We start from the raw sequence: 11,715 nt of genomic DNA on the forward strand, positions 1-11,715 counted from the left end.
CTCAATCCGATCGGTCTCTGGTGCAGCCTCCATCTCGTTTTTTTTTTGTGCCAGCACTCTCCCGACTAATTAAAGGTTAGTATTATGTCAATGAAGGTCTTTTTCACCATTAAACCCCTTATTGAACCCTAGAGATGCTATAAACGTCTTAGGGTTTGAGTTTTTATTATAACAGTTTCTGACAGGTTCGTACTCGTTAATTGTTCGGTCTGTAAATCGATGAACATTTATTTTTTTTGATCGATTCTTGTTTCCATGATGTTCGACTTTGAGTATAGTTTCCAAAAAGGTAAAATACGTAATTTTTGGACTAGATTTGAATGGTTGTTATGATTTTATATGATCGTGTGTCAAAGTTGATGCGGGGTGACGGATTCTGGTCTGTCTACCCGACATCATAACTCTTTTTTGACAAGTCCAATTTAGTTGATTCTACTTCTGAAAGTTTATATTTTTAGTTAATATTATAACCCAATTGGAATCGTTAAATTTGGTTTGGTAATGATTTTTAAACAAATAAAACACTTTGGCTGCACACTGAAATAGATGCACATACCTTTCTGTGTTGGAGAAATTTTTATGATTTTTGTGTTAATTGGAAAAATATAATAAAAATACTTTTAGATACCCAAGGCATTTGTATAATTCTGGTATAAATTTCATAATTTATTCTTTGATTTTCCAATGTAATAAAATACATCTTCGCATGCTAAAATCTGCATGTTATACTCATATTGATCGATACGTTCGTTTTAGACTTACCCGGTGGCTGTCCAAGTGTTTTCTTGTCGGGGCTGTTTAAAGTGAGGTTTTGCTCCTTCATCTTCCTAGGTATTTCATATGTTTTATACTTCAATATCGTGAGCTACGGTTTTCGTTTGATTGGTCAACTAGTGATAGATTGAAAACTAGTGTTCGGTTGTCTAGATTGTAAGATTGTTGCGTTTAGCGCGAGGTTTGAAGGAATTAACAACCAATTCAGCTTATGTAACTTTGGTTTGATACACGGGCTGTGGAAAAATGATTTTTGTACGTATTGGGGCAGAATTGGTTTTCGGTTACTCAAACGGGTCGGTACAACGCGAATTCGCGTCTATTTGATAGTTGGTGCGTGGTGCTTGCAAGTTACCGACCCATCTAACTCGTGTAGTGTTTTTTGGACTTGTTGGCTGTGATTTTATTCAATTTGGTCTACACGAGGCTGAGTTGGTTGTTAAGAGCATAAACAACTCATAAACGTGCATATTCGTTCAACTAGCAACTCCCGGGAGTATTATGGGAATCATTTGCCACCGGGATTAGCTAAGGGAGGTTTTGGTAAATACAAGGCCCCAGGTACTGTTGTAATTGAACTTGGTAAGGTCGAGGCTTTAGGAAAATCAAACCATGCTAGAACGCGTCGTAGGATAAACGAGTCGGTTCGGTTCCGTTAGTAATCTTTGCGTGTAATCCGACAGGCGTTTGAGGCGTGGGAATACGTAGGGACTCTCTAGCTTGTTGTGATTGTGTGCCCGTATCAGGTGAGTTCATGATGCCCCTTTTTAACTCTTTTTACGTTTTGGGCTGACATACACACTCAACTGCAAAATTTACCTGATTTTATTCGTTAAAATGATTTGAAGGACATTGTATTGTCTTTTTAATATTTGTGCATTTATGAAATCTGGTGTGGATTATATTGTATGCCTTAGGATATTTTAGACTCGTTTTGGTCATAAATTCCTTAAGGTTATATACATTGTTTATGGGCTAGACTCGAGGATGTTATTAGGCTTGGTGTTAATTGAATACGAGTAGACCTATTTACTTTAGTTCATATTTTGGACTGCTATTTTATATTACCTTAGAGCCTACGATTGTTGATATTATTTATTTCCTTGTGACCAAGAACTATGTGATTAGGCTCATTGATGTGTGTGTGCATGATGATTACGGCCGGGTCAAATATATTACTTGGGTTTTCAAATCCCGTGGTGGAGAGGCCCGTGTGGCGTGATCATCATTAAGGCGGGTCAAATATATTACTCGGGTTTTAAAATCCCGTTGTGGAGAGGCCCGTTTTATGTTAAACCGTGATCAGGTCAAATATATTACTCGGGTTATACTCGTGGTGGAGAGGCCCGTATCACGTGTTTGGATGTGTAAGTCGTGACCGAGACAAATATATTACTCGGGTTCGACTCGTGGTGGAGAGGCTCGTGTCACGTGCATATGTCTTACCGCGCCCGGGTCAAATATATTACTCGAGTCTTGACTCGTGGTGGAGAGGCCCATGTACGTGTGTTCGACCATGAATGTATTATTTGGTGATATATATTTATTTATTTGCTTATTATTCCCCACTACTGTTTTAGATCTATAACCTTTGAAATAAATTATGAATACTGTTTACGAAAACTTGAACTCACTAAGCTCTAGCTGACTTTGTGTGTATGTTAGATTGATTTTCGGGTTGAGAAGTAGGGAACTACCCGCTTGGACGTGCTCGGGACTACCCGGACGGTTGAAGGCATATCTAGTCCGAGATTAATAACGCAAATTGTTTTCTTTTCATTTATTACTTTAAACATTTAAATTTTGATATTTACTATTCCGCTATTTATTACTCTGAATTGATTTTATTAAGATGAACTTACTTGGTTTTAAATTTTTGAGGATTTTTGGATATGATGACCAACTGTAGGATTCCCGGGATTCAGGGTCTTACAAACCGAAAAACAAAAATTTCAAAATTCAAAATCTAAAAATATGAGCTCTAGTGTCAAATCAAATTTAATTTAAACGTTAAACCTAAAGTTGTTGAGGTTGTTGATTTGAAAGATTGTGATGCAAAAAAATTTGAAAGTTCGAAATTTTATGTGAAAAGATCCAAATCAAAGTTAAATAATTAGATCATCAAGAAAAATGACCCATATGTCAAATCCAAGCAAGATTTTGTTGAAAAAAATTCTTTTTCTAAAAGTTTGGATAAAATTGCCATATCTGTAAAATCCGAAACTTCAGAAAATTCAAATGTTTTAAATGTTAATTCTGAGTGTTCAGACCACAAGCATTCTGTTGTAACAAATTTGTCTAAAACTCCTGAAACCATTGAGAATTTTGAAAATGTCAGGAGGTCCGAGACCAAACGGGCTTGGATTTCTCTGTTTTCTTAAACTGTGTTTGCAGGGGCTCCCAAAATTCATAACGTTTATCATTGGAGCATGGTTGTGCTAAACATTGTCAAATCAATGGAGGGCGGGCAAACATAGAAAATCTGGAAAGATGGAGCTCATTACGGTTTGCTTTTTATGTTCATTTTGGATTGCTTAATTGTTTATTCTTGTTAATGAGGCTGCCATTGTGATTAATTAAGAGTGATTTAAAAATATCTGTAGACCACATCAAACAGTCAAGTTTATTTTTGATAATGTTTTTTATTTTAGGAGGGGTAAAAATTTTGAGAAAATTAAAAAACATTAAAAAAATAAAAAATGAGTTTTGAAACAAAAAGGGAAGATGATAGTACAATGATCATCTGATCCCATATCCGGTAAAGAGTAAGCAAAAAAGCTGTATGCTTAAATGTATCAGTGCATTGGTAGACCTTTAAACAAACAAGTAAGAAATAGTATATGATATTAACCTAAATACAGCCGAATCTAGTGGATTAGCATCTTGAAGTTTAGTTAATATCTGCTTTAAGAATCAGAAAAGGTTAAAAGATTGCTTTGTGTACATGTGTTCATTTTGCAAAGAAATTCAACTTATTTTCTTTTTATTTTGCAAAGAAATTCAACTTGATTTTTTCTTTATTTTTATTCAAATCTTGGATCCTTTCCTGCGCGATGAGATTATTGACCTGAGGGTTAAGATTTGGATATTCTGCTTTATTTTCTTGGTGTTTCGTATAAATCTTTGGATTTTCTCAGCGCGATAATATGGTATTATCCGAACTGATTGTTAAAGCTTATACAACTTCAACTTATTTTATTTTTTTATTTTTGTTAAAATGGAACCTTATCTACGTGTAGTAATACTGATCTTAAGGGAAAATTTTAAAGATCTGAGTTGTTTGCTTTGTTATTTTTACATGAGTCACAGCTAATTGAATTTTTAAGGATCAAATGAAAAATTTACATGTGAAAAACTCAATGTATAAAGGTATACAAATTATGTCTGACAGGTGGGGTCCACATAAGATTCGTGCTTAACTGAACAAAATTAAATAATATCACAGAAATTTCAAAATCATTTGTTGGAAGGTTTAGGTGGACAACAATACCAATGACTGACTTAACATCAGTCATAATAAAGCTGAAAATAAAACTGTGACAGAAGGGCAATTTGGTCAATATGATTCCCTGCTCAAACTCACAAAAATATGTAATTGTTTACATGTTTCTAAATAGCTTGAAATTCATTTGTTGACTGTCATTATCGCTTTTCATTAAAACCCAAAAAGATTTTATTTTTTCCGTTTTATTTTCGACTGTTGATGTTGGATTACAAAATTTTATAAAATCAATTGGAAGCATACTTATACGTCAGTGCTTTTCAAGATCATTAATTTGGACTTGATAAACAACTGTTTGTGGTGGAAAATTGTCAAACGGTTGAAAAATCTTTGCAATTATTTGAGTATGCTTACATTGTTAATTAAGATTTTCAACTTACAATTATTATGAGTAACAAGTCCCATCAAGACATGAAGCTTGAGGTGGAGTCTGTTAGACAATCAAGAATTGAGGGGGAGGGAGGAAATATTGAAGATTTTAAAGATTCGGTTCTGGAAAGTGTCAAAGACTATACAACCAGAGACGATAATGTTTAAACAATTGTTTGAAGCTTGACGTCAAATGTTTTTTGCATTTAAGGAAGGAATTGAGAATTTGAAATAGATGTGTTGACAAGACATGCGATACCTAGAGCTAAAATGTTAAATCACTTAATTTGAATGGAAAGAATCGGCAATATCCAAGGGGGAGTCTGTTATTGCATACGCCTGTCGCTTTCGTCTTTGTCAAATGAAGGTGAGCGAAGCTTAAGGGATCTAATTTGGAGCATTTTAGATGGAACAAAATGAAGATATTATTATGTGCATTGACAGAGAATTTGAATACAAGGATGTGGGTGAAAATGGCACGCAAAACGGAGCTATAATGAAGAAGTTATGCGTAAAACAGTTTTCTGTTTTCTGGAGCATAACTTATGCGCCTATATCAGAGTTGCGGGTTTTATTTTAGCGAAAGTCTTTAAAATAATATTCTTTCATAAAATGTCAGGTTAGAATACCCATTGGATATTATATGATAATATATGAGTGGAAGTCTTTTGAATAAAACTTGTCTTTTGAAAATACGATTCTTTATATTATTTTGAAATATCTGAGCCATCAGATAACGTCTAATGACTATATCTCCAATCTTCTAGTCTGTTTTGCCTGTCTATTCTATTCTTTACTATTTCCCTGAAATGTGGGGGAAAATACGTCAGCACACAGCAGGTGAAACATTAACTCTTGAAAAAAAAATATTAACAGTCGTTAAATACAAACATAGTTTTCTGTTTCACAATCTCAGTAGGAATGCTTGTCATTCCCGGGATTTGTACCACTGCCCTAAACACGCAAGTCAAAGGTTCCCCGAATTACATAGCCCATGTTTGGAGGCATTCTTCCCCTAGGCTATGTGACCCTGTAGGAGAACTGGTTATGAATGACTTGGTTTTGTATGCCAATTGGTCAGTTATATATAGATCCAAACACATATGTATTCGGTCTGAGTTGCTTTTTATTATTTATTTTGTATTATAACGATTTTAGAGATAAGTAATCTCATGCAAACATTTATCAGACTCTTTGCAATAAACAACCTGCTTATTACAAGAGTAAAATCAGTTCAATGTGTAAAAGATTTAACGTATTCACCTGTTGTTGTCAGTTTGGGGTGACGTTTGAAAACCTTTCCTGTCAGTATGCTGTTAACCTATATTCGAAATAGGTTTGCATAAATACCTTGACGGTATTTCTTGATTAATCGGCAGACATTTAGTCTGATTTTGATAGCTTTAAACCTTAACTGGTTATTTGTTTAAAGAGATATGTAGACCTATAGTCTTTCTGTTTATTTACCATCACTTCAATGTGCTGAGTTTCTTCTTCATGAAGAAACACCTGTAACAGGTTTCTTCTTCAAGAAGAAACGTTAATTTGGATATAATCTTAGTATGTACAATCTGCTGTTTCTTAGTAAAGAAACATTAATTGACTATGTCCCTTGTATATAAAACTCTATGTTTCTTAATCTTGAAGAAATTATATTTCAGTTATGACCTTTGTATGTGACTATTATAATTTTTAATCATAAAGAAATATTATTTTGACTACAACCTTTGCTTATGAAAAGCTATATTATGCTTAACTATGATCAAGGTTCGGGCTATACCCCTGACTATGGTCTAACCCATTATAATAATAAAATAATAGCTTAATCGGAACCCCTACCTCACATGGGTATTTGGAGTTAAATGCCTATAACTGTTCAAGCAACACTTCTATTCTCTATCGCGTATTAAAGCTTAGACTGTCAGAGCATCGGAGCTTGGCACATACTACAAGATTGGCATGCTTCCCGAGGCAAAACGTGTGAAAGTAAAATGTTTCGGTGTGAATTGGAAAGTGCCATGGTCCTATTTATAGCTGATTTTGTGCTCCTTCGCATAGCGCGAAGGACAAACCCTATGACAGTTCGGGCGGCTCGAATGCCTTATTATCTGCTGAGTCATCGGTATTTGTGCCATGTGGCTTGACGTGGTGCCACGTGTCCACACGTGTCATGCATGAAGATTAGTTACTTCGAGTAGCGAGAAGTGATGATGATTAGATTCTTTGCGTAGCTCGAAGCTGCTCTATGTCGGTTTGTGTATTTTGTATTTCGCGTAGCGCGAAGACTGTATGATTGATCCTTTCACGTAGCGTTAAGGAAGAATATTCAGATTTTCATTTTCTTAATCCTTGTACTTTTTAAAAATACTAAAGCAGCCCCTATGCAGCAATGCGAGCGTGCGAAGTGCACCTTCAAAGGACCACATTACGCCCATCAAAGCACCACTTTTAATATATTTCAAAGTTAGAGGTTCAATGTGTAAATATTAATAAAATTTCTATTTTAATATAATAAGAAACATGAGGGACCAGATTGTAAATACATAATAATATCTATATTAATATAACCTCCAGCCCGTCATCCCTTTCGTTTTCCCGATTCCGGCGAACGGCGAAGTTTCCGGCGATGGTCAATCACAACCGAAACGCGTTTTAACTATAAATTAAAGATAGTAAAGTCTTTCTCCGCTAACTGCGGCCATTAACCTAAAATAACAACTCGTATTAATACATGTTATATGAGAATTAATCCGTGAAAACGGCCGGAATTAACGAAACCCATTTAACACCATTTAATCGTTAACGATCCAATTACTAGTAAATAGGACGTCATAACAAGCTTAAATTCACACCAAATCTCAACTAACACAATATTGTTCGTATAATCCAAATGCAAGAAAATCCGATCAAACTCCGGCCATCCATCGTGCTCGTTCACTCCGGCATCTCTCGAGGTAATAGTTATATGTTTTTATATCGCGATCAACTGTGTAAACAAACCCCTAAACCAATTGCTGCAAACATGGATCGGTTTTATGGATTGGTAAATCTAGGGTTTTTAATAAAAAAGATGAAGTGTGTTTAATTTATATATATAACCTTTTCTAAACTTGTTGGTACATGATGTCAGTAGTTCAGTGTCAAGTGTCTGTAATCGAGTTTGTTAGATTTGTGTTTTTGTATGTAAGCGAAGTTAGCTCACAAGTTCGCTGATACAGACGAACTTGTGAACTAAGCGAAGTTAGGGACAACTTCGCCTGAACATGCCAGGCGAAGTTGTCGCCTTTATAATCAGCTAGGTTACGGCAGTATTGAAAAAGAATCAGTTATTCGATTTTACGAGTCAGAGAGTTTGTGTAATCAGTGATCATTGTATCACGTGTTTCCGGTTGCAATACAACGTGTTTGTGTTTATTGTAACGTGTGTTCGATCGTATCGTCTTCTACGCTCGTAACGTCTTACGTAGGGATTCCGCACCTACGTAGAACGAGATATCTCGTGTAGATCCGGCTGGGAACCTACAATTGGTATCAATGAATTTGCTCGTGATTGTGGTTCGGGATTATCACGCGGGTGTAGAAATCGTTCCGTTCGACTATTCGCGGGACGTGTTTATCGAGTTTTTGTGTTATACTCACCTCCTACCATCATAAACAACCCATTACACCTTCACAAACCTCGTAAAATCCAGAAATCAAACCTGCAAGAACTTCGTGTTCATCAGGCGAAGTTGCCGTCACTGTTCGTAGGGTTTCGGCGAAGATATAAGGTTAAGCGAAGTTATCCACAACTTCGCCTACCATCTCAAGTTCGCTTATCTCAAGCGAAGTTACCTACAACTTCGCCTACCTCACAAGTTCGCTTACCTTATGCGAAGTTATACACAACTTCGCCGAATCAGGCGAATTTAACAAAGGGAGCGAAGTTCAGAATCAGCGAAGTTCAGACTTAAGCGAAGTTATCCACAACTTCGCCTACAGTACTGTTAAAAATAAAATTTTTATTTTTTCGGGTTTCTTTGTGTTTTGTGAAAGATGTCTTCAATAAACATTACGGAACTGGTGAAGATGGAAGTGGAAGCGGGTTCAGCTACAAAGGCACCAAAGATGCTTAAGGGAACTAATTTTGTAGCGTGGAAAGATCAGTTTGAACAATATGTCAAGTACCAAAATGCTAAAATGTGGGTGTGCATACAAGATGGTTACATTCCACCAACTGCTGAGTATAAGGGTCGTGATCAGATAAAGAAATACAAAGAGATGGAAGAAGAAGAAAAGAAAATGTATGAGGCTGAAAGCAAAGCTCATGCAGCGATAACAATGGCTCTTCCACAAGAGATTCTACACACCTTCAGAAAGTATAAAACTGCTAGAGAGCTATGGGAAGCACTTGAAAACCGTTTTGAGGGTAATGTGGGAATTCGGGCATCAAAGATTAAACTACTTAAAACCCAATTCTCGGTGTTCAAGTATCTGAAGAATGAATCACTTGATGATATCATCACGAGATATTATCATCTGATGACCGAACTTAGCAACTATTCAATTACTTACAAAGAAGATGAGATTGTTGAAAAGCTTCTTGATGCTCTCCCACCGAAATGGGAGATGTACACTGTGTTGATGAGAGAAGACAAAGAGTTTGCCGACTATGACTTGGAAACAGCAGTCAACAAACTAGGAACTTTTGAACTTAACATGGTTCGAAAAGAGACACCAACTGATCAGATTCAGGATCCAGGAATGTATGGTGCAAAAGTTAACTCAAGTTCAAGTTCGAAGTCTGAATCGTCTGCTTACTACTCTAAGGGAGACTCGGGCGCTAACTCAACACATAAAGGTCATGTATCTCTCAACATGAATGGTGATGTGTGTTTTGTAGCTGGTGGATCAAACGCTTCTAAACCTCAAGCAACCAAGAGTAGTTTTTCCCCAAGTGTTTCGAACAACAACTACTCAAAGATGCCCATGAGTGTTAAATCTGCTGAACAGCAGTTTGCTCTCTATGCATCTTTCATTGCTTCGTATGAAAATTACATTCAGGGTAAGATTGTTGATCCTGCAACATTGGATGAAGACTATGATTAGATCGATGCTGATGATCTGGAAGAGATGGATCTGCAGTGGCAGATGGCGATGATTGTGAGAAGGGTTAAGAGGTTTATGAAGAAGACAGGTAGAAAGTTTGTTGGTGAAAGACCGGGTTTTGACAAGTCAAAAGTGCGATGTTATAACTGTCAGCAGAATGGCCACTTTGCGAAGGAGTGCACAAATGAACGTGTAGAACGCAGTCAAAACAGGTCTACACAACAGAGTGGGGGTGGTAATGATAATAGAGCCATGATATCCAGACAGAATGGGGAGTATAACTGGAATCTGCATGTTGAAGAAGTGTTCGAACAGGCCAATTTGGCGAACATCGAAGCTGCAGATAGTGAGAAAGTGACTGGCGAAAGTGAAGCTTACATGGCAGAAGCTCAAAATGAAGCTTACATGGCAGATGTGAAAGACCAGCTCTCTGAGGTAAGTACCAAACTCCCTTGTACTAAGTGTGAAAATCTGTCTGAACAATTGACAACTATAACTGATCAGTATGTTAGTTTGGATGCTCAATTTAAAACCTTAAAAGAAGATCATCATTTCACTAAAGCTAGAGAAAATAGTTACAAGGTAAAAATAAAAGCTAGTGAGAAAGATATTAGAAGTCTTAAAGCAAATCTAGCTGAAAAAATTCAAGTAATTAATCTGAGCTATGAAGTGTTAGAAGAAAAAACCAAACTAATAGCTGAAAGGGATAAACAGATAGCTGATCACCAGGTGAAAGTGGTGGAACTTAACAGGAAACTTGAGAAATTTAGAAATTCCTCGGCTATACTTGATCACCTCGTTAGTGATCAAAGTTCCCCAGTTAAAAGGGGAGGAATTGGTTATCATGAAGTTCCACCACCTTACAATCATAATTACACTTATGATCCTAGTAATCAGAAATCTGTTGATGTTGATTATAGTCAGACAGTTCCGGTTAAGGTAACTATTAAAGATCCAGAAGTTAGTAAAGGCGAAACAAGTAAGCCTGTTTCGAGTGTTAAGATTTCTGCTCCTAGTCCTGTCTCATCAAACTCGGACAAGTCGTCCGAGTTGAGTGAGACAAAAGAAAAGGCAGTGTTACCAAAAAGTTGAGAGAAACATAAAACAACTGAAAAGAAATCTCCACTAAACCCGTATGTCCCACCATATGTAAAACAACTATTGAAAAGAAAGTTGAACACAGGAGTTGTTTCAGATGTAATCAATTAGGACACCTAATTGCTGATTGCCCTCTGAAGCAGAGATTCAGAGGTATGAGACCTTCAAAAACTGAGAATAGAACTAATCACTATAATGGTAAAAATGAAAACTCTTCAAAGTTCAGAAATTGGACTAATCCAGGTTTTCAAAGAAATCAACCTCAGTTTTTCCCCGTTAACAACCAAATCATGAGAAATAATTCATTTAATTCTAGAAGGTTTGGATGGCCTCATAGTCAATCTCCAAGAAGGTGTCCTTTTAGGACTTACAGAAATTATTCTGATACTAAGTTTGGATAGCCAAGGTACGGGATGTATCGACCCAAGACCAATAGGTCTTGGGTCCCCAGATTTTAATCATCTGCTTTAATCGTGCAGGAACAGTTGAACAGGGCTGCAAACAATCTATGGGTTGTGGATAGCGGCTGTTCCCGGCACATGACGGGTAACAAGAGTTTGTTACACGAATGGAAACCTGTTCAGGGAGGAAGAGTGAGTTTCGCTGGAGAGAGTGGTGGAAGGATCACAGGAATTGGGACGGTGACTAACGGAAAGATGACGTTAGAGAAAGTAAATTTTGTTGAAGAACTGAAGCACAATCTGCTGAGTGTTTCGCAGATTTGTGACAAAGACTACACCGTGCACTTTAACATGAATGAAGCGATCGTGCTATATCCTGGTTTCAAGATACCAGAGGATTGGATTGTTATGAAGGCTCCAAGAGAAAAGAATACGTATATTATGGACATGAGGTCGACTGAAATGGCAACAGAAGAATCGTGC

The sequence above is a fragment of the Bidens hawaiensis genome, unplaced genomic scaffold (assembly GCF_021521415.1).
Source record: "Bidens hawaiensis isolate Kalapana, Puna unplaced genomic scaffold, B.hawaiensis_p1.1 tig00004109_1, whole genome shotgun sequence".
NCBI lineage: Eukaryota > Viridiplantae > Streptophyta > Magnoliopsida > Asterales > Asteraceae > Bidens > Bidens hawaiensis.